This window comes from Ambystoma mexicanum, chromosome 2q, assembly GCF_040938575.1.
Source record: "Ambystoma mexicanum isolate Mex_15411 chromosome 2q, UKY_AmexF1_1, whole genome shotgun sequence".
Classification (NCBI taxonomy): domain Eukaryota; kingdom Metazoa; phylum Chordata; class Amphibia; order Caudata; family Ambystomatidae; genus Ambystoma; species Ambystoma mexicanum.
This window is the reverse complement of record NC_090924.1, coordinates 772,624,105-772,647,882: the sequence shown is the minus strand read 5'-3', so window position 1 is coordinate 772,647,882 and position 23,778 is coordinate 772,624,105. Positions and strand designations below refer to the sequence as shown.

Genomic DNA, 23,778 nt, shown 5'->3' with positions numbered 1-23,778 from the left:
AGTCTAGATTGTAAGGGACGGAAATAAGTGTGGACACAGGATGGTAGACATTTTACTTTACTGGACATCCCGACATGGTCCTTAGTATTTTTGTTGAGGTAGGACAAATCCTCATAGAAATAGGGCAAGATAGGTTTTTCCTTTATATAAAAGTCTTTGCAAACCAACATGCTACCACTGTCGAAACTCGTACTTCTGCAACCATACATGTGTCAATATGAAGCTTTTGGAAAACAGACTAAATAGCCCCTCGTGGATATCCTCTATTCTTTATCTGTGTACCCGATTTGCAGTTTTACTCAGAGCCATGCATCAGATGTGTACCTCTCCCACACATTATAGTCGTCAAGGTCTGAATGGTACACCGTGTTACATCGGGTAGTGGTCAGTGAAACTGAGAAGGGATAGAGCCTTCCTGAGAGAACCCATGTTGGAGTGCTCTCAGGAAGGCAGGAAGGAAGGGATAGATAGATAGATGGAATAGGGATCGTGGGAGTCACGGAAGGTGCAGTCCAGTTGAAATTCTGTAGGTCACGCCAGTCCTTTTGCAAGATCAGTGGTGGCATAATCATCCACATATCAGGCCTGCTAGTCTAGAAGGCCGAAATGGGTGAGGCACAGTCAGTCATGTTTTAGCCCTTGGACTCATGAAGTCCACTGTCATAGGTTTGTGTCAAAATATCATATCGGGATTGTGTTACATTACAATCATGAGCAAATGGTGGGGTTTGACAGGGGTCCTTACAAAAACGCTGGGAAGCTTCTTGGCTGGGGCGTTTTGAGGACAGATAAGGCTGGGGTGGAGACTAGTCATTGCCTCGGAGAGGCTGGCGGGGCTGGTGCAGTGTCAGTTGAATGCCCATGAATGGCTTTGGAAAAAATTATGGAAAGTGTTGGTTTGAATGTTGTGATCCCTGTACCTTTATGGCTGGAAAAGGTCCGAGTACATTATCTGGGATAGTGACTCATGAAAGCGCAATGTCTGTTCAGGCCCCCGGTCAGTGTATTGAAAATGTGCATGCATTTGAATTCTTTTGTCTTCTTGGTTTCGTCAGTCCTGAAATCACCCCAGAGTACAGCAATTTTTAAATCAATGGTATGATTATCTTCCGAAAAATGCTCACCAACTGGGCTCTCCTTTGTGCATCTCTTGACGCTCGGACGATGGATATCAATGCGTTTATGTACAGGTTGACCAGTTTCCATTTACATACTAGCTCCGCCTCCAACCTTTCATACACATAATCAAATAAACAATATTGCAGGATGCAAATGTAAAACGTCCCTTAATCTTGTAGTCCTGTCCCGTGTAGGGTATTTACGTTGTGTACAAAATGTTGATATGTGGGCGGGTTAGACATCTTTTGTTTCTGCAAGGCATGTTTCCATAATCTGTGCTATTTGTGTGCAGTTTGCTTCTTATCATTCCATTGAGATTGGCTCATTGAAAGCAAGAAGAGGCTTCTCAGTGAGGACTTCTCTGACATTCATCCTGATGCAGAATGGGTCTTAGTTACTTAGGAATCAGAGATCTTCTAGCTCTGGATTGTATGTGACTACCAGTGGCATCCAGCTGTGTGCCTCTTTTGCTCTGTATTCTGTGAAAAATCTGAGGGCGCCCTCACTTCTTCCCCCAACATATCCTCCTCCCAGGTGTCCAAGAAAAGGCTGTTGCTATCGGATCCTGATCCTGGGGGTGGATATGTGAGGGAGGATCACCTGGGTGGAGGAGACTTGGGGATTGGGGATGAGGCACCCGTGGGTGAGATGCAGCATATCCTCACCCCTCCCATTTCCCTTTTCTGATGAATCCAATGTCCCCCAGGCCTTTGTAGGTTATTACCAACCCCTTCCCTATATTTTGTATGACTTATCTCCCAGTGAACACCACTTTGGTAGAGGGATGAGGAAGATGCAACGATGACTGACAACAGACTACATAACTAATGCTGTGCAGTCTAGTTGTCGAGTGCCTAATCCAGCTGGCTGGATTAAGACCAGTGCAGGAAACAGAGGAGGGACGTGAAAGAGAGATCAGTCGTATGGAAGTGAGACCCCGAGAAATCCAGAGAAGTTGGAGAGGGATGCAGAGCAAGGGCAGCGGAAAGCCAGGTGGAAAGCAGGCTGACATGACAAAGCTCTGCAGAGGAAAGCTAGTGCTTCGCTCTGAACCAGAGAAGCAGCTGGAGAGGCCGGGTGAGAGTTGGAGGAGCACCGCCGAACGAACCACAAAAGAGAAGGAGCTGGCGGTGTCACAGAGGCAGCGGTCACACCCCTGGGGTATCACGGAACTCCTTCCTGACCATGGAAGCCAAATGTAGTTAACCCAAGCCCACCTTGGTTGGCGTGTCTCCTCATTTAGTATCAACAGGTAACCTTGAGGTAACCAATATAGGAGAGTGGGGGGTAGAGGGGGAGCGGGTTAGGGGGAAATTGTGGCTAGGGAATGGGGTGTGTAGGGTAACCAGAAGTTGTGAATAAGGCCTGCAGCCCTCCTAGTAGGACACTCTCCTCTAGCCAGACCTTTCTCCCGATAAACCGGATATCTTCCTTCTTAATTCAGAAGATTACCTCCTGGACCCTACACCTTTTGACCTCATGTGCTAGAATAGCGATTAACATAGGCACATGACAATAGTACAAACATGAACACATGGCAATAATACAAAACATAAGCACATGGCATTATACCAATATAAGACTGGGAACGTGATTTGTAGGGTAACCCTTTCATATCAGATGTAAACTATAGGGACCGAATTAGGGAGGTTGAGTGTTCTCTTCCACAATTTTGATTCTAATTTATCTCAGTCAATGTCAAAACTCTGGGATTGCATTCCACGCCAAATAACAGGGAAGGTACTACTTTACCTACTGTGAGTGTGAAATTATAGTCGGAGACAGGCAAATGCTGAAACAATATTTAATCACTGGTTTAAGGGCAGCGAAATGCTGAAAGAATAACTATCAAGTCCTTCCGGTTAGCTTCACCGGTATCTTGGCCTCCCGTAGTACAACAGCGTTAGTCCTGGCTTGGTCCTATCTCGAGCCGGTGTCCGGATAGGCCCACCACTCTGGTTCTCCCTCCTCTCTCTTCTCTGTGCCCTGTGGAGTGAGAGCAACCCATTAGTCTCGTTTGGCGCGCTTTTAACACACCTGGAGGTTTCAAGCCCCCTCCAATCACTGAGAGTCCGGGTTAACCCCCTTATCATTGGTTCCTGGGGCGTTGTCCCACCCCCCCCCCTTAAGGGTTGCCGTCCCGGGGTGTCGCCATTCCCGTTCCCCTTGTGGTGGTGGGAGTTCGCGTTGGCCATGCGGCCGTGGCCGCGTTGTATAGGGACGCATCCGGACGTTGGGCGTCCTTCCCCAGCCATGCGCAGTTCTGGCACCGGCAGGAGGAGCACGGGGGCGGCGAGCCGGACGCTGCTCTCCCGCATCTCGGCGCTGTCGTGGGTACCGCTCCCCCTCCCCTGGACCGGGGTGAAAATCAGGTGAGTACATTGCGGCCCGCCGCGGCTGTAAACAGCGGCTTCTCCCGCGGCTGCCAACAGTGGCTCCCTTGGTGGCTTGGCCGTGACTGCCAGTAGCGGTTTTAGCCGCAGCACAGCCGCGGCTACCCGCTTTGGGTTTCCCTTCCCTTGCCGCAAGGGGAAGAGCGGACATGGCAGCGCCTCCAGACTAGTGCGGGCCGGCTACACGCCGCGGCACCTGCCGAGGCGCGGCTTCGCACATCCCCACCCCAATCCCAGGCCGTTCGGGCCAGGGTGAACACCTAGACAGATAGTCAGCCACCAGCTGGAACCTGGCAGGCCTGTGCAACGTGACGAAGTCGAAAGGCTGAAGGGAGAGAAACCAGCGGAGTACCCTCTGGTTCGTGTCCTTATGTTGAGCCAGCCACTGGAGGGGGGGCATGGTCTGTGTACAGTGTGAACCGGCGACCCAACAGACGGCCCACATGATGGCCAAACACTCCTTCTCAATGGTCGAGTAAGCCGCCTCATGGGGCAACAGTTTCCGACTGATGAAGCACACCGGCTGCAGGTCCTCCCCATTCTCCTGCGATAATACAGCCCCTAGGCCCTGGTTTGAGGCGTCTGTCTGTAAAAAGAAATGTTTCTGGAAGTCCGGGCAGCAGAGGACCGGGTTGGACGTGATCCTTCGCTTTAGGTGTGCTATGGCGTTCAGGGCACTCGGATTGTTGGTCAGATTGGGATTCCCCTTGAGCCGCAATGCGTCTGTCAAGGGAGCGGCTATCGAGGAGAAGTCAGAGATAAATCTTCGGTAATACCCGATCAACCCCAGGAACGCTCGTATTTGTTTCCTGTTGGTGGGAGTCGGTATATCATGTATAGCCTGTGTTTTGGACAACTGTGGTTTTAGCACTCCCCCACCCACTATGTGGCCCAGATATTTGGTTTCGTGGGTTCCCATCGTAGTCTTCTTGGGGTTGATGTGTAGTCCCGCCCTCTGTAAATCAGCCACTATTAGTTCTAGGTGGTCCAGATGCGATCCCCAGGATTGGCTGTATACCACAATGTCGTCCAGGTAGGCAGCAGCGTATCCAGCATGCGGTCTTAGTATGATGTCCATCAGTCTCTGGAATGTGGTGGGGGCCCCGTGGAGTCCAAAGGGTAGGACCTTATACTGATATAAGCCTTGTGGGGTGGAAAAGGCAGTTTTCTCCCTGTCCTGGGAGCGAAGGGGTTTCTGCCAATAGCCCTTGGTTAAGTCTAGAGTGCTTAAGAAACAGGCCGCTCCAAGGCCCTCCAGGAGTTCGTCCATCTGAGGCATTGGATAGGCTTCGTATCGGGACACCGCGTTCAATTGTCTGTAGTCCATACAGAAACGGACCGAGCCGTCCGGCTTAGGGACGAGTACTATGGGGCACGACCAAACGCTGACAGAAGGCTTGATGATATCCATCCTTAACATCTCATCCACCTCGGATTTGATGATGTTTCGCCTGGCTTCGGGTATCCGGTACGGTCTAAGCCTCACAGGTGGTCCGGGATCTGTTTTGATTTCATGCTCAAGCACATCGGTTCGCCCAGGTAAGGCGGAAAAGGCGTCAGCATAAGGGGACAGCCTGTTCCTGATGTCCGTCTTCATTTAGGGGGAAAGGGCGTCTCCCCAATTGACTGAATCCAGGGTATCGGGAATGGTGTTCAGGATCTCGTCCGGTTGGGCTTCCTCGATACACACAAAGGCACCCAGAAGAGGTTTGTTCCATTTTTTCAGAAGGTTGATGTGGCAGACATGGCAGCGCCTCCGGACTCCTGCGGGCCGGCTACACGCCGCGGCACCAGCCGAGGCGCGGCTTCACACCTACGTAGTATTTTATTAAGGGCACAATTGAGAACTTACAGAATTTATCATGTATTTTAATAATCTGAGAGCCTAGGTTCAAAATTATCAAAAAAGGACCTTTTAGTTGGAAATTGTGGGATGTATTGACCCACTCCGCTATGCTATGCGGCATCAGCCTGCCAGTTATGGTGAAAGAAACGGCAACAATGGCGGCCAAACCCTTTTGCGCACCAAAAACCTACAAAAACCATGTGCTTCAGCACACAAAAGAGGGATGCACAACCTGCCACCCATGGTGCGTGTGCGATGGAATAGAGCACACCCTGCACAAAATGTGCCAGTGGGCTCCATGACCAGCAAACAAAGTGCAACGGGAGAAGCAGCACCCAAGTGAAACCCCAAAATGTGCCTACAAATGACATTTGCTTTGTTGCTAAAAACTCCAAAATGCCTATAACACAACACTTCTCAACATTCAAAATCTTGCTTGGCGCTAAAATTCATGTAATCTAAGGAAGCATTGCGAACATACAAAGTCCTAATATGAAGAGCAAAACATTTATTAAACAAACTGGATTGTCTGTAAACTGACAGCCTCTGTCAAAATCTGGGTGCAGTACCCTGGGCTACCTGAATGACAGCTGTCAGTTGAGTTACCAATTAAACTTTAAAGTGATCCAAAACTAAAAAGTCTGCAGGATAAGCAAACATAAAAAGGATTTTTGCTAAAAGTAATACAGATCAAAGTTGTGTATTGATCCCCCAGATGTAAAGCCAAGAAAGCAATGTATTTATGTTTGATGCAACAAGTTTGGGTTTTGCTGGATTTAAGAAGTTAATTAGCCTGGCTGAGCTGCAAGAACTGGAAAAGCAGGTTTCTCCTAGGGGGAGGGATATCCTCTCAGCAGAAACTCACTGGGAGGTGCTAATTTCGGGTTAGCCCAGACTTTTATCTATAGAAAGAGAAGGAACAATGACAGAACTTCAGCCCAGGAAACGGAGGTGTGAAGGTGGTCGTAAATGGCTCCTGGAAGGAACTTCCCCAAGGAGGGGGGTGTTCCTGGACTGCAGGGAGAAACAACTGGACGGACCATCTTTTGCTAAACATGAACAAAGAACAATTCTCAAAAGGGTGAAAAATATACCAAGGACAGAGTTGTGAATCTAATTTTTGGCTGCACAGGGTGGCAGAAACCGTGTAACATGCTCTGGACAGAAATGGCAATATATGTGGTTTTATGCAAAATGGATTAATGTTAGAATTGTGAAAATTTACATGCAAGTCCCTATGTTAAACACATACATTTGTGGAAATTTGCATAAAGTTTGGAAATTGTGTTCATAGCAAAAAGGACAAAATTCTGTAGAAAGTTGAAACAAGACCCCACAGCTGCGGGAGTTGGAGGAACAGATGCTACATAAAATACAGCATCTTTGGGTGTGATTTGTATAAAGGTGACCAATGTAGAAGTGAGGTCTCAGAGGACTGTAAAGCAAACCATAAAATGTGACCTCATCCGGCCTTGATCCAATCACTCAAATGCAAGGCGCAGATGAAGTTTTTGTCCAATCCCAGCTCACAGTTAAGCCGGCCCATACACCCATTTTGTGATGTCATTTTGAAGCATAAACAGAGACAACTGACAACACATAGGGACTCACAGATCCACTCACCTTCCTGATTCCGGCGAAGGACTCTGATCCAGCATTCTACATCCAGCTTTAATATCCTTCCAGATCCAGATGCCAAGACTCTTGCCAGCAATAGAGAACTAATGATTCCAGCAAGGCCCAAATACTCATTTTCCCCACCCAGTGGAGCGCTGTGGGGGGGGGGGGGGAGGCCTTGTGAACTAAGATCCTGAAATTCTCTGGCTTGCTACTACTAAGCTTGCCTGAGGAACTCGCTATTCAACTGACTGAAATACCCACAAATAAGAAGGACAGATCCTGTGCAAATCCAATGACTGGCCTAGTTGATCCAGTACCGTTCCTGATGTGCTGTCTTTCCTAGACCAGACCCAATCCAATGACCAGAGCTGACGGTCCAATTTATTAACTTATCCTGTGAGTATTAATAGGAAGAACTGTGACCCATAGTATATTTTCACTGTCTTATCCCTATCTCAAACCCATCCTATCTTTCATAACCAGTATTTTTAGAACTATCTTTGCGCTGACTCTGTCCTCATCTGAAGAAGTAGAGTATCCACAACAGGCAGGTTACGCTGATCACGTGACTGTAAGATCCCTCTGTGGTACTCGCTTTTTCATAGTCATCATCTAGTGTAAACAAACCCATTTGTCATTTTCAAAAGTGCATTTCTGTTTTCCATTCTCACGCCCATTAATGGCTGTAAAGTAACAATGGTGGCGTACAATTGTAAATGCTAGTAAAACAAATATTGGTAAAATATTCCATAATATGCAAATAGTAAAGCAGTAAAATTAAATATTAAGTGATTGCTGGCAACAAAAACATAAGACATTTTTTACATAAGTATACAAAAATGTACTGACCAATCATAACCTTTTAGCACGCGTGTGCTTGCTGAACACATGACAAAGTAAGGGCGTTAGGCAGGGAAGTATTCCAATGTTCAATCACCCTCTGACGCTTCAGTTGCTTGCCTGACTGAAATACAAATGCGGGCCTTAGCAAGCTGCAACAAACAAATATTGTGTGCCTGATGACCCATGTCCTCGAGCACATTCCACCAAGAGCGTTCATATGCTTTCACCGGGTAGCCTGAGGAACGTTTCGTATACCAGGAGTAACGTTCCTTAACAGCAGCGTTTTCTGCCCAGAGCTCAACCTCCGCTCGTTTTTCCCCCTCCCTCGTTCACCAGAATGACAGTAACACAAGCAAGGGAGCACTTAACTGAGGCCTGGGGGGCCCGACTGCCTCCTCCTCAGGCTCTGTAGAACATGCCGTGAAGCGGGAGGAACCTGCGGTCTGAGCGACGCTCATTCTCCCGCCGCGAGGGAGTTTACTGGTGCCTCCCCCTCCTGTCCCTTATTCAGTGCTGCCACTCCACGTCCGACTTCCGCCAAGTCCCTCACTTGCTCTCCTCCGGCCTGTGCCTGCCGAACGCCGCCAAAATCACTGACAAGCAGCACTGGCCGGGGAGGGGCTTTACAGCGAGTCCCCTGTGCGCACATCAACACCCATGATATTCGTGGGAAACGTAATCTCCTGGTCCTAGCAGACTGCAAATGGAGCCTCCATGCTCTGGCAGAAACATGGCCAGCCCCCGCTCCCCTTTTCCTCACACAGTGAGTGGATGTTGAGAATGGGAAAGCAAGCTATAATGTAATTCTCATGCAGCAAGTGAATCACTTGAAATGTGAATGCTAATGACTGTCAAATGAAGATGTTTGAGTGAAAGGTGAATACCGTTGTAAAACATGTGCATTTGCTAAATATACAATTTTGAGTAAATCGTAACTAACGAGTTACTTTGGCAGAGTGTGGCAGTACAAGAACCGAGTCACATGGACACCAAAGATTGTGGTTTACTTAATGACCTTTACTAAAGTGCAAAATAAGGTCTGGGAGTCCCTCTAACAGCACGAACACAGCCCGTGGACCCGTTCTTGGGTAGATGGCCCCCCGGAGAGTCTCAAGCAAGCTTTCGCTCACTGCGCTTTTCACAGAGGAGAATTGTCCATATGCATATCAGTCTTTATCCCACCCAAAGACAGTCCAACACCGAAATGCTAGGCAAATCTCCTATGAACAAGAGTACCAACAGCAACCCCAGACACGTGTTCTTTTGGCCTAGTTGGGCCTCATCAGTGAGGTGTGGTTATCAAGATTAGGGAATGATTAAACTCGTACAGTTTCTAGTGGACAAAACCACAAACAATAAGCAGTCTTTTCAGGTAACAACTGTGCAAGGAACAGGGCATCAAATTGAGGTGATCTGAGTGGATCCATGACCTCTTGGAAGCTCTTATTTTCACCAAACTAATATCATTCCATTCCTATCCTTCGTGGTCTTTATCACTCCTGGGATATCCTATTCTACAATGCAAAGTTTTTTCAAATGGGTGGCCAACAAACATTCCAAGCCCTGTTAACAGGCCCTTAGCCTCCAAGCTACCCCACACAAATAGAAATATCAGTTTGGGCTGAAATAAAAAAAAATGGTCAGCAAAAGGTTTTCTAATATTTCCAGTCAAATGTGCTTCCATGGTTAGGCTCTTGTCACCCTTAGTCTGGTTTGGGTTCTATTGTCAGTAAGGGTTTTGAAGGAGGAAGCTGAAACAGAGGTGGCATGGTGGTTGCTATAAACTTGTATTTGTCATAGAAAGAACCCTTCACTATTCATATCTTCTAAGAGGGGCTTCCATGCCTCAATCTAATACTAAAGGATGTGTCAGAATGTGTGTAAAAATCCAACTCCACCATCCTGTGTCACAACCTACTTCTATTCTTTACACTCCAACTAAAGAATAATCCAACAGAAAGTTCCATCTCCAGGAGGAAGGACTCCCTTACCCTGGCTTGTGGTCCAAACAAAGCCTTTGCACTACTCAACCTTCGGGCCCAAGAGTATGACTCCATCCTCCTGGTATTCATCCACACACTCCAATATAGTTCACAACAAAATCAGGGCGAGTGACTCCTTTCCCCTGGCATATCTCAAGGGCTTCAGTTTCTTCATCAGGAGAATTACTACCTTATCCTGGTGTTTGAGAGTTTTTTTCTGTATCTTTCAACTTGAGGTTTATTTTGCTACTCTCTGGTTATTGGCATAATCCCAAATCCTTGTCTCGGTTCTTTAGCCGATCATCTCTTCTTATACATTGCTGCCAGTCACACAGCTCGGCAGATTGTCAAAGTCCTTTGTTTCTTTTGACAGCTTGATTTTCATGCCTCCTCTGGGCTACCTCGTACCAGTACAGACATTCATCCTCATGTCTTCTGTGCTCTTCGCCCTAGTACTTCCTGCTTTGGCTGCATCCAATGTATTACAATAACGCATTGGTCTACACAAGGAAGTGGCTTGGAATGGAGGCGGTGGCTAAGGAATGTTGGGGTCTAATGTTACTCCACAGGCTGTACACGGGGGGGGATCGTCCTTGTCCCCGGAGGGGGTGGAAGGAGGCGAGTCCCTCCCCATGAGGTCCTCCCATATTAAACCACCCCTATTGTGACTACTGGGTAGCAGCCACACCTCTCTAGCCTCATGGGAAAGGGATCCCGGCTGGCGAGAAGTGACGATGCTTGGTGAATCGTCTGTTTTCACCTTTCACATTCAAAACCTTCCCCGGCTGGGGTTTCGGGGCTCTTGACAAGTCTCCTCTTGGCTTTGCCCCAGAATCTCTGCAGGTCCCATAAGGTATTTTGGTTCAGTTCCAGTTTTCAAAATCTCTCTCATGTACCCTCATTCTGTTCAGGCTTTCAGCAGGTGCCTTCTGGATCTTGGTTCTCTTTAGGTTTTCAACAGGTCCCTCCTGGACCCTGGTTCAAGTCAAGTGGTCCCACTGGTTTCTCTCAGCTGAGGGCAATACCCCCCTCCCAAAATGATGGCTCTTGTCAGGCAGCCTTTTTTATACCCTCCTGCTATGGGTCGGTTTCTCTCCCATTTAGCTTGGTGGGTCGGTGGAGGTGGTCAGACTCTGAGCGTTCAATTACCTCAGACCATTGGAGCTTTGCCAAAACCATGGTTAACCTGTTCTCCCATGGTCTCCAAACTTGTACAGCTACCACTCTGCCATTCACAAAAGTGTGCAGCATTGTTTGCGGGAATCTGAACAGGCATGTGCGCCTCTTCCAGGAGTGTCTCCTTCCGAATTTCCACATCTACTTTTATATTACCTTAAGAGGGGCTTGGCTTCTATTTTGGACTCTAATAGATAATTCTTCATTTCAATTTGAATTATCTGATTATCCCCACCAAGTCTTTCTTGATTTTACTGGTTAACATCATGTCTAACATCCCCTTTCAATTGAGTAATTACCAGATAGGTCTGTTCATCACTAACAAGGATCCCTCAGGAGTTAAAAGGTGAGCATGCCTTTTGGTGCCATCTTTGAAACTCCTTCCATGCATTTCTGGAAGCTCTTCCTGGCGATGCAATAGGACCAGTGAAGAGTGACGCGTGCCAGCCTCTTCCCTCAGCTTTCTCCCACTGAAGGCTCAAATGCAGTTTCTCGGAAATCTGTGAACACTGCTGGTTCAAAATATGAACAACCTGTTGCTAGGTATGGGTTTTAGGGAATATTGGGGCAGGTAGTTTGGGAAACCGATTGCTCCCAATGCAATTTCTGATGTGGACATACTGTGTCTCACAGGGAGTAACAGGAGTGCGGATCTCCTCCTAGACCACCTTCAGGTAGGCACTTCATATCACTAGGGATGGGGCGGAACCGGCTGCCACCCCCAAAAGTTAGTATGGTGAATTTACCACAAAACCGCCATAGCCTGCAAGGTGGGGCAAGAAGCAGGGTGCCTCAAATACACTGGACTAGGGACTTTGAGCCGAACTCAAGACAAACTTGTGAGGAACGACTTTTCTTTGAGCTATTTTCTACATTGCAAGAACCTGTGCATCTTAAAGATTAAACTTCTGCTTGCAGCCACAATTCTGGTGAGCATGTTTGGCATCTCCTGAACTCTCCTGACGTACGGTCACACCCACAACAGATTTTACTAAGAACATTGTTCTACAAGTGGATTATATTGAAAAAATATTTGCAATCTGGGAAAGGTTCAGCGATTGAGCTTGCCTGTTGTACTGATGAAAGCATTAGAATAATAAATTGCTGAAACGTCACTGCATCATTTGTTAGTTGCCACGTCGACCTTATCAAGACCAGCATACTGTAATTTTAACTATTGGAATCATGTTCCCGATCATGGATTGTTTACCCAATGAATGTGCAATAAAAGGTGCAGATACAGCGTCGCCCAGGGGGGCGCATTTACCAGTTGTGGGACTAGTGGGGGCAGAAGGAGACACCACTGGGGGTGGGGCATGGTATCATTGACAGCTGTAATGCACATGCCTAGAGCACACACTCGGTCCGAGAAGCCACGAGTGTAGGGGCTTGAGGGTGGACACAGGCATGCGATAAATATTGCGACCCATATACATGGGGTGCTGCTGCACAGCTCGAGTAGGTGAACCCCCACAGGTGAGTGGCATATACGGGGATGCTGCAGGAAGGCGGTTTTCAGTAAGCCACCTAGAAAATTGCACGAACAGTCCACATTAGTGGGGTGGGAGATTGTTTCAGGCCGACTGTTCCCAGAAGACAGTAGTCGCTGGGAACAGAACCTGGTGATACACACAAGATCAGCAGGCCAGTTTCGAGGGTGCTGGCAAGGACCAGGGGGGAATTCAAAATTCACCAAGCTATGTTTCGGGAGACACACTCATGGCAGAAGCAGCGGTTTCAAATTGTAGGTGGGCCTGGGAAGAAGGTTGTGGAATTAAAGGGAGATATAGGAGGACCCAATCAGAAGGTGAGTTACTGTGTTCTTGCTCTTGTCTATGAGGCCCCTCATTGGTCGAATGATATGTGAATGTCTCCCTTGCCACCAGCTCAGGGTGTCTTGTGTTTTTCCTATGTGTGCTGACCAATGGCAGGTTGATAAAGATCTGGAGGTCAGCACGATTATATAGTTTCTAACAATGAATTTACAGGGAGGAAATGTGTCACCAAGGTAACAAGCATCGCGAGGTTAGGTCTGTTTTTCTCCAATCATTTCTAACTAAAGTATGTCTAGCTATAAAAGGACTGTTATGTCCCAAGTAGTCAGATTTGTGGGACACACGAAAACTCGATACACCAAGTCTAACGGTTTATAACCATGAAAACATTGTACTCGCTGTATAAAAAGATTTTGTCAGCTCTCATCAATGACTTCTGTTCCACTGTGCTGTTTGATGTGTGCTTGCCCGGCTGTAATAAATAAATAGTGTTACTTCTTGCCTGGTGTACGCTACTTTTGGATCACTGCTGGTAAATTATTGATTACGTACTCTTAGATTAGAGGACCCATAATACAAATGTATGAACCGCTGATCTTATGACAAGTATTTAAGTAATTTATTTCCCAAATAATCAATTGAGAATGTGTATGATTAATTAACCTGTCATCTTCCTCTCTGGTCTTTTTAACAAATACTTTCTAACTTTTGTTTCTCAACCTTTTTTAATTTTCGTTTTTGTTTCAAGTCTCCATTTGTATATTTGACCAACTAGTTACCCCAAGCAGGATAGAATATATATAATATAGAATAAATATATATATATATATATTTGCACTTGTCCATGTAACCTTGGTAACGTCTATTTTTTTATAACTAGTTTAATACATTGTATTTGTATAACTTCTATTGTTTGCACTCTCACAGTTTTTTGTTCTTCGTCTCAGTCACATTGTTTTGTTAATAGTGCCAGTGACTTTATGCCACTTTCTGTTCCTTTCATCCCTTCTGCGATGTCACAACGTATGCAATTAAGTTGCACTACATAAATATTATATGGTCTTAAATAAACCTAATGGGAACTATTTATGTCTTCATCCTATTATCCAGGTCCACATTGTGTATGGGTTATCTCTCTTATTATGTCTTACACACTCCTTAACAAGTCTGCATTCTGAGACCAACAAAAAAAGCACTTCTAAGCTATGGAACAAAACGTAGGCATCCAAAAAGAATTGCCAGCGCGTGCTTTATCTATACGTAATCAACATGTCTGGCGCCATAGGACGCCGTGAAATACTGGAATGAATACACAGAACGTATTTACCGCAGTTGCTTTTTCTAAGGTCAAAGAAACAGTATCAGCAGATTGGTCGAGTATCTGGTTGAAAAGCGGAAATCGCCGAGTGCTCCAGTTAACATGTTTCTTTTCCTTATTTCCAAGGATAGGAAACACACATGCCCAGTATGTCAGAGTCTGCGCGTCCGCACGTAAAGACCCTGCGTTTATGGGATATGAAGTACCAGCGCGAATAGGGGTAAGCCCGGAGAATCCCAGCTGATTTATGTCAAATCAAGAGGTCAGATGATCTCACAGCGGCATGGCATATCGTCACAGCCACACCCGACCACCGATTGGGTGTGGGAGTAGTCAACCCGCCCCCATCCTCGGGTTTCCGTATCTTCGTCAGGTGCGTTCGAATATCAAACTTACTTGGGGAACGAAAGCTTCATTCAAGCGACTCCCCCCTTAGGTCTGCCCGCTTCACGTTCAGCCGGAGATCCTAAACCAACAACCCGTACCTTTGCAGCCTCTAAACAGGAACCTTAGACGGTACCACACAGGCAGAGAATCTACTTCTTGTCCCAGAAAGCGTCAAGCAGCATCACCAACTTTTCAACCAATGCGTGGACCAGGGCCAGCACGCGCAGCGTCTCGGGGCCCTTGACAACAGCCAATGGCGGAGGTGTTGGGGGGCGGGACTTCCGGCGGGCGGCAGGAAGTTTCAGAGAGTGTGTGTTATCCTGAGGCTGGATAGCTGAAAGACAGCGGGGAGCGGCAGGTGGTGATAGTGTACTTGCTGGGTCCGTTAGCTCAGGGAAGACTGGGGCAAGCACCATTCTTCCAAAATACTAATTTTCCTCTTGCCATTATCTTTGTTTGAACCAACTTATGCTACCGTGCCTTCTACCTCTTCCCTGCGGCCGTTGCGCTGTACGGCGCCATTCGAAAAAGGTCGGTTCCATCCCTAGCCTCGCAGTAGCAGTGTCGCTACACATGACTGCCGGGGAGTGTCGGCTTTGAGAGGTAAGTAGGCACCTAGTCCGCGTTTTGTACGCTACACTTTTTCTGGTTAGTGCAGTCCACGGCTGTCTGCTGTTCGCAATGGGGGGATGTATTTCCCGAGTTCTGGTTTCGAAGCGGCTACATGATCTGCGAAGAGGGCCTTGGTTTGGTTTATTTTGTCTCAGAAGTTGCATTTGAACTCTGACTACTCTATAGAATAGCTTCCCGTTCTGGGCTGTTGGTTTCCGACCTAAGAATGCACAGCATTCTTGTATGTTATCACCCATTTAAAGGCGAGGGCAACCTAGTTGAGTTCATGTGTAGGACAGTAGGAGCTCTGTTCAGGGTTTGGGTACGTGATTAGGCGGACATTGCCGGGTACACAAAGAAGGGTGGGTGCCTATATCCTAGACCCATTCTTTTTACAGTTACTGTCATTTGGACCACATGAGGGATGATGGCGTTTGTGTGGTAGAATGTTTAGACCAAGCAGATGACTCTGGCTTTTTCAGCCGTAGGGTCCTTGTCTGCGGTTGTTTTTAAAAGTTGTAGACGTTTTTTTGTTTTAGTGCAATGGGGTTAATTTCACCAAGATTGAGAGAATGTTTGGTTTTCGTTATGGTGTACTTGGACTTACTAGGGAGGACCTAGCTGTAGGGGGATTCAAGAACCCCCACTAGTGCTAAACTAGGCGCAGAAGTAGCTGGTTTGGGCCACTGAAGACATCTTAATTAGTAGAAGAGGGTTGGTGCGGTCTTTTGCAATGGCGTAGAAGACTGGGTGGCCGGTACTTGTCCTTGTCTGTCAAGTGCTGCTTGCATCGCGGATCCCTGTGTTGCTGTATTTACCTTTTTTCAATAGCTCCATACTGTCATTGAACACTTTCCGACTGTTAAACTGTCGGTATGTGGTGTGGCAGTGAACTAGATTCGCACTATTTCTAATTGAAACCCTTGTTCTCTGTTTAAACTTCCGGCAGCTTAAAATTCGATAGCACTTTTGTGTTGGCAACTGGGTTGCAATGATTCAGATTGTAATCCGGAAATATGTTTAGCTTGTCTATTGAAATAAACGCTACATAGCTAACTAAATCACAATATTTCCTTTAGTTCCTGCAGCACAACTAAATCACAGCGCACCAACATTTCTTTTAGTTTATCTAAAACACCCCAATTTCATACAAAAAAGACAGTACTGCAATATTCGAATTACAGTGTTTACCATAGATGCAAAGTGCCGAAAACATTTCCGAATTATTAGGTCCAACGAATATACACACTTTACAAACATATTAGCATCGATGAATAATAAGAATGTGTAACCTTTTTGTACAGAGATGGTTTGAGGTTTGGATATATTTTTGCAAAGACGTCGGGGTCAACACTCTCTTGGAATATTTAGTCTTGGACCAATCACAAAGATTTAGTCTAAACTTAATATAGATGTGACAGTTTATCTTTCGGGGAAGCGTCTGCAGTGGGCTTGAATCACTTGATATCTAGGCAAGTACCAAAGATATTTACTAGTGAGCTGTAGGTCTTTTTTAAAAAAAGTACATTTTGAAGCAATCGTATAATTTCGCTTTGTCATTTTAAACTTTTTTTTTTTTTTTTTTTTTTTTTTTTTTTATCAAAAACTTTATTGGTTTTGAAAACATGCATGTAACATTACAAGTATCCCAACATTACAAAGGAGGGGATGGGAGGAGGGGACGGGGGGGGGGGGGGGGGGGTAAACAGCTCCAGGGAAGAGGGGAAAGGGAAGGGAAAACAAAAAAAAAAAAAAAAAAAAAAAAAAAAAAAAAACAAACAAAGAAAGGGGCTTTAGCTCTCGCTGTCATGAGGTCTGCAGTGAGGAAGCTCGTGAGGCAGTTCGTGCGTTCCAGGCCGCCAACCCGGCGTCGCCCACCCATATGGCACGTTTCACTCGATACATCTCGTCTGGGACTCAGCTATCCTCTTCCCATCTCTGCCATATCTTCTCTGCTTTCTGCGGGCACCCCCTTGCAGCGTACACCCTGCGTTCCGTTATCACGCAAATGTCTACATCTGTAACCCACTGGTCATAGCAGGGTGTTCTCTCGGATCCCCATAACTGCGCAATGTTCCTTCTGAGGACTGCTGTTGCGGTCGACCATAGCAATTTCTCGTAGCGTGTCAGATCGCTTTCGTCGGAGATTCCTAATAGGAGCTGTTTTGGACCCCTTTGCACTGGTTTGCCCATGACTCTGGAAAGCTTGTCGCAGCATTTCCTCCAAAATTGCTGTATTTTGTCACATTCCCATATAATGTGGAAGAAAGTACCCTCTTCCCGTTTACAACGCAAGCAACGCGCGTCCGAGGTTCTGCCCCAGCGGAAAAGTGCCACTCTGGCATAGTAGATGCGGTGCAGGATTTTAAGTTGCACTAGCCGAAGTCTCGATGAGATGGCCACTTCCCGGGGATACATCAATGCTTCTGCCCAGTCCTCAGGCTGGAACGAACCCACGTCGCGCTCCCATCTGGCTTTCAGGCTGAGCAGTTCAGGTGTAGCAAAGGATGTGATTACATTGTACATGGTTGAGGTGACTTTGCGCTGTATTCGGTCCTGGACAATATTGCGTTCTAACGGGGTGCACTCCGGAATATCGCTGATTGTTTGACGGTGGACATGCAGTGCGTGTTTCAGTTGGGTGTAGTGGTATTCCTCAGAGGGTGGGAGGGCGAATTCAGAGCATAATGTTTCAAAGGTGACCAGTGTCTCCTCCCTCATAACGTCTCCAATTCTGGCAATACCTCTACTGGCCCATACGGGCCATTTGGGGAGCTTCAACATTTCGGGGAGGAGTCTGTTGTGCCACAGAGGTTGGGCTAGAGTCAGCTTCGCGTCCCAGCCTATGTGGTGATGCGCTTCGGTCCAGATGCATGTGATGCTAGTATCCATATCTAGAGCTGGTCTGCGGCTCCGGCCGCGATACAGGAGTTCCAAGGGGGCAGCTCCACTCTGCGAGTTGATCCTTTTGATGTGTGGCAAATTCCTGTCCCCATGGAGCATGTCGTTCACCACCGCCATCTGGCTGGCCCAGTAATAAGTTTGCACTCTGGGCAGTCCAATCCCACCCTCCCAGATGGACCTTTGCAGGGTAGAGAGGGCAATTCGCGGGTGACCCCCGCTCCACAACAGCTTTCTAAGGATACGGTCTATCTTCAGGAATTCCTGATGTGGGATGTGCAGAGGAGCGTTTTGCAGAATGTACAGAAACTTTGGGAGTGCAATCATCTTGAATAGGGCTGCTCTGCCCATCAGTGTTAGTGGCAGGGCAGACCAGTGGCGAGTGTCCTCCGCAAACCTTGTGACAACCGGGTGTAGGTTCAGCAATGTATAGTCCATCAGGTTCTTCGTGATGATGACCCCCAGGTATTTAAATTGCTCTGTCACGACTTGGTAGGGGCAGTCCGCGGGGCTAGCAGCTGCTACGTTGCCTATGGGAAATAGGGTGGATTTTGACCAGTTTACTCGTAATCCACTGAAGTCTCCGTACTCCTTCAACATCTGTGTGACGCGGTGGCAGGAGTTGCACGGGTCTTTCAGATATATAAGCAGATCATCCGCGTAGAGAGACACTCTGTCCTCCCATGTCTCCGACCAGCGGAACCCTTCCCAGAGCCGTGTATCACGTAGGAGGATAGCCAGGGGTTCTATGGCTATTGCGAAGATCATTGCGGACAGGGGGCAACCCTGTCTGGTGCCTCTGCCCAGGCCGAACGGCTCTGATTGCCAACCGTTAACCTTAGTCCTGGCCATCGGCCCGCTGTACAGCAAAAGCACCCAGCTCATAAAGTTTTCTCCAAACCCCATGCGTCTCATTATGTCCCAGATGGCCTCCCATCTCACTGAATCGAAGGCCTTCTCAAAGTCAATTGCCAGCAAGGCCAGCGGCCCTTGAATGCTGTCGGATTTTTCCAGTGCCGCATGTAGTCTGTGAAGGTTCATACGCGTCGATCTCTGGGGCATGAATCCGCATTGGTCTGGATGGATCAGCGCGGGTATCACCTGCTGCAAACGGTCTGCCAGCAGCTTAGCTAGAATTTTCGTTTCGCTGTTTATGAGCGAGATGGGCCGGTACGAATTGCAATTGTCAGGGGGCTTGTCCGGTTTGGGCAATACGATTATCGTGGCTTCTCTCAGGTCTGGGGATAGAATGCCCCGTTCTTTTGCATGCTGGTACATTCTCAGTAGTTGTGGGGCAATTACGTTGGTCCCCACCTTCCGCCACAGTTCGATCGGGAAGCCATTTGGGCCTGGGGATTTGCCAGATTGGAGGGCAGACATCGCACCTGCCACTTCCTCTTCCGTTATATCCCTGTCCAATAGTTCTTGTTGGGTCTCGTCCAGAGTGGGGAGGTTAATTTCATCTATTATTGACGTGTTCATGCGGGTTGCGGGCTCTTTATAGAGATCAGCGTAGTAGTCTGCGAAACCTTGTGAAATGTCTTGATCCGATACTAGTGGCCCTGCGCTCCCCCCCTGTAGCTGATGCACATGTCTGCTTCCCTGCTCCTTACGCTCCAGCCACGCTAGCAATTTGCCAGCTTTATCGCCTGTTTCATAGACACGCGCCCTCATTGCCATGTGTGCTTGTTTGGCGTTATCAAGTGCTGTGTTCTGGAGCAGCTTCTGTGCTCGGATTAAGGCCCGGTTCGTCTCAGGCGTGTCCTGGGCAATATGGGCTTCCTCTGCCAGTTTAACTTGTTGTTCTGCCTCATGTATTTTAAGGAGGTGTTGCTTCTTATGTGCGGATGTCCATGAGATGAGTTCCCCCCTTAGAACTGCTTTATATGCCTCCCACAGTGACCCAGGGTCCGCTGCAGACTCCGTGTTTAGCTCAAAATACGTTTCGGTCGCCTCTTGGAGTTTTTCTATCAGGTCTGGGTTACCCAAGTAATAATTATTCAGGCGCCAACTTGGCGGGGGGGTCGGTCTAGAGGTCGTGATTTTCAGCACCACTGGGGAGTGGTCAGAGATACCCCTAGGTAATAGGTATGCTTCTTGTGCTCTATATAGGTCAGTTGAAGGGATGAAGAAGTAATCCAGTCTGGAGAGCGAGGCGTGCGCCCCAGAATGGAAGGAATATTCCCTGGAGTCGGGGTGGAGCTCTCTCCACACGTCACACAAGCCTAGGGCGTTCGTGAACGTGGCAAGTTTGGTGCGTGCCTCGGGGTTTCTATTGCGCAGGTGTGAGCGGTCTAGGGTTGGGTCCATGACTTCATTAAAGTCCCCTCCAATTATCGTGATGTCAGAGTTATCTTCCGTACTTATGGGGGAAATGTCGGTGAGTAATGGCGTTAGCAAAGTTGGTGGTGCGTAGACAACAAGCAGTGTGATGGAGTTTCCCCAGAGCGTGACTGTCGCGTGTATGTACCTGCCTCCGGTGTCCTGAGACACCGTGTTCAAATGGAAGGGGAGGTTTTTATGTATCAGAATCAGGACACCACGTGAACCCATTGTGAAGCCCGCATGGAGTGCGAGCCTGTAGTTTGTGCGTTTAAAGAAGGAACATTCTGTGCCTGCAAGGTGTGTTTCTACCAGAAAAACTATATCTGGGGCGTGCCTTTTCAAGTGTTGCCCTACCAATCGGCGTTTGATTGCATTGCCGAGCCCGTTGACATTCCAGGTCATGAAGTTAAGTGACCTGGCCTTGCTGGTCCTGATGCTACTGGGGGCCATAACTATTTGTGGACGAGAAAGTATGTGCTACTGGCGGCGGCGCCTGGCGCCGGGTTTCTGTGTGTTTATTTAATGCTGCCTCTATCTTGGACTTTAGTGTATACCCTGCTTGTCTGGCCCCTTTCATAACTAAACATAACAAACCCATAACTACCCACCCTATACTCCTCCCAACTAGAAGCATCTGTAGCCCGAACATGAGAAACCAAGTTGTCAACCGGACAACTCACATGAAACAAACTGACTTAGAGGTACAGGTGTCTACCTGTAACGCAAATGCGGCTTAACTTTAAGCTCTAAGCGAAACTCCAAGAGAGGACCTACCCAGGGGGCTCTCCTTCTTGTGCCGTATGTTGGTGTTCACCTGGTGGGACGTCTCCCGTGGCTCAGTCGGGAGTATGGTTTGATTACGCCTGTATGCTGCGCTAGGGCACTCTTTCACACCGCTACTGGGTTGAGCATTTTCAGTGTGCGTCCTGCTCCGCTAGTCGCTCCGGAGCCTCCTGTTCCCCACGTTCCGGGGCTCTCCTTGGGGAGACTTGTTGTGACCCGGGACGAACCCTGCCTCTATGCCTTTGTGCCCTCGTGGACCAATCCCCCTCAATATGGGCCTCGGCCCATCTCCAGGCTTCCTGTGGGTCTGTAAAGTGCACCGTCGTCCCCTTGTGGTGAATCTTTAGTTGGGCCGGAAAGAGAAGGCCGTATTTCACCTTTAACTGCGCCAGCTGTCTTTTGAGAGGCTCGAAGGATTGCCTTGCACGTTGCACCTCACGGGTGTAGTCTGGGAAAAAGGCTATTCGCGACCCATTGTGTGTGATCGACCCTTGGGAGCGAGACATTTGCAGGAGCGCATCTCTGTCACGATAGTTCAGCAGTCTGGCGATTATTGTTCGGGGCGGAGCGCCCGGTATCGGTCTGCCCGAGGGCATTCTGTGTGCCCTCTCTACGGAGAAAAACTTCGAGAAAGGGTAGGGTTCGAAGATGTCAGCGAGCCATTGTTCTAGAAACAGTTCCATGCACTGCCCTTCCTCCCCCTCCGGGAGGCCGAGGATGCGAACATTATTGCGGCGAGACCTTCCCTCTCCCTCATCGACTTTGGCCTCTAGGGTCTTCAGGCGGGCCAGTGCCTGGGTCATCTGCCTGTTAGTCCCAGTGACGTTATCCTCTACTGCGGAGATACGGTGTTCGGCCTCGCTCGTTCTGGAGGTTAACTTTTGTAGGTCGTGCCGCAGGAAGGAGACATCTGCAGCGATGCTATCCATCTTGATCTCCATGGAGGAGCGTGAGCTAGCGATAGCCGCCATGATGTCCCGCAAGGAGAGAGGTTCATCCTCTGGTTGAGGGAGCGCTCGTGTTGTTGACGCTGCGGGAGCCGGGGCCGTGGCTACCGCAAACTGATCCATACTGCTTTGAGTGGATGTTTTTCTCTGCCTGTCCTTCCCCATCGTGCCGTGCGTCGAAGGTCACGGTGGTGGAAATCCGCGTCTTCCACTAGGCCCAACGGCAGCAGTAAAATTCCGGCGGGGCGGGGCGCCGGCGTTTCTCCCTGGCTATGCCCTGTGCCGTGACTCCGCCGGGATGGGCCCGTGCCTTGGGGTTCCCCGCGGAGAGTACTCGGAGTAGTCCCCGGAGTCCACTGGGACCCCTCCCCTTTGCTGGCTTGTGAGACCCTCTTGCGTTCCCCGCGTCATGCGTTCCCCCGGGATTGTTGGGGTGGCTGGGGTGGGATGCTCCCACTTACTTGCTTGCTGCTCCAGGGGGCGCTTCTGATGCAGGCACACTCTTCTTCCAGGGTCTTCTCCGCACGGGTCCACGGCAAGAAGCCTCTGGGCGGGGAAAGACAGTTCGTCCGCCCGGCCCGTCACCGGGCACCGTAGGCCGTCCTGGACCAGGGCCGCCAATCGTCCGCAATGACCACTCCCCCAAGGTTCGTGGGTCTGCAGCCACACAAACACCGGCTGCCTACCCAGTCAGAGGCACCCGATATGCTGGGGTGCCCGTGTGTAGGAGTTCAGCCAGGAAGTGCCTGCTCACCTCTGCTACGGAGGGGGGGGGGGGAACTCCGGTCGATTTGCCAGGGGACCGGCTCACTCCGTCCTCGTGCGCCCTGGGGTCTTCCTCGCCGGTGCGCGCGGACAGCGCCGCTCCTTTCATCCACCTCCGCCCGCACCACTGGAGGCCGCACCGTGGTCTGCGGGTATAAGGCCGCGAGTCCCAACCCGACCTCCGTCAGGCGAGCACCTTTTCTGCTCACTGGGGCGCTACAGGGTCCCTTCGCTCTCGGGGACAGCTCGAGCGGGCACACAACACTCCTTTTCCTTGCGATCGGTCATCGGGTCGCAACGCGGCGCACCGCTCCGGCCGGGGCAGCCGAGGGGTCCTCCCCCTCCAGGAGGTTCGGTCTAACACAGGGATCGGACCGCAGCGGCCATTTTGGATTCGGCAACTCGCGCCCAGCGCGCCACAACTTCTTTGCTTTTTTCCTTCACCCAGAGCAGGGTTCTCGGGGTGAAAATGCACACGGAGTTTCTTCCAGCATTCATGCGGCTAATCTAGAAGTTGCAAGTCGTATCGTCCCACCAAACAGGATAATTTCCTCAGGATGTTGTCGGCGGCAAGAGGAGCTCACGGAGCTCACGTCCTCTGCGCTTGCATGCTGGCCACGCCCCCCATTTTAAACTTTTTTAATCTGTACCGTGAGTGGATCCTTCTCATTAAAATTAATTTTCCTTTAAAAAACGCTTGCTCTCTGGTTAAGCTAGTTGGCCAGTTCTTTGAACTTTTCAATGGTCTCTGTTGCAGACGCCTTCGCGTTTTGCCAAAGCCTTACCATTAAAGCTTTTCTCTCAAATGTATTTGTTGCTGTACTCGTGCGTGGGCATAACATATCGTGTACCCTCAAATTAAATGTGTTCATTTCTGTAAATGCAGTGGCATGCACTTAGGCTCTGTTTGGCATACTGAAAGGTTATAAAATCTGATTGTACATGTATGAACCATTGCTATGCTAAGCAACTCCTCTGTATCAGAC

General features: G+C 48.7%; 1 protein-coding gene across 2 annotated transcripts in view; it reads left to right on the top strand.

The window, feature by feature from the left end:
• Window positions 1-14,744: 14,744 nt before the first annotated feature.
• The window catches only part of LARP4B (La ribonucleoprotein 4B), a 2,592,412-nt gene continuing 2,583,378 nt past the window's right edge, over window positions 14,745-23,778 (top strand). For both annotated transcript variants that reach the window (XM_069648004.1, XM_069648003.1), the window contains exon 1: window positions 14,745-15,062. The gene's annotated coding sequence lies outside the window, so the exon portion shown is untranslated. The remainder of the gene's footprint in view (window positions 15,063-23,778) is intronic.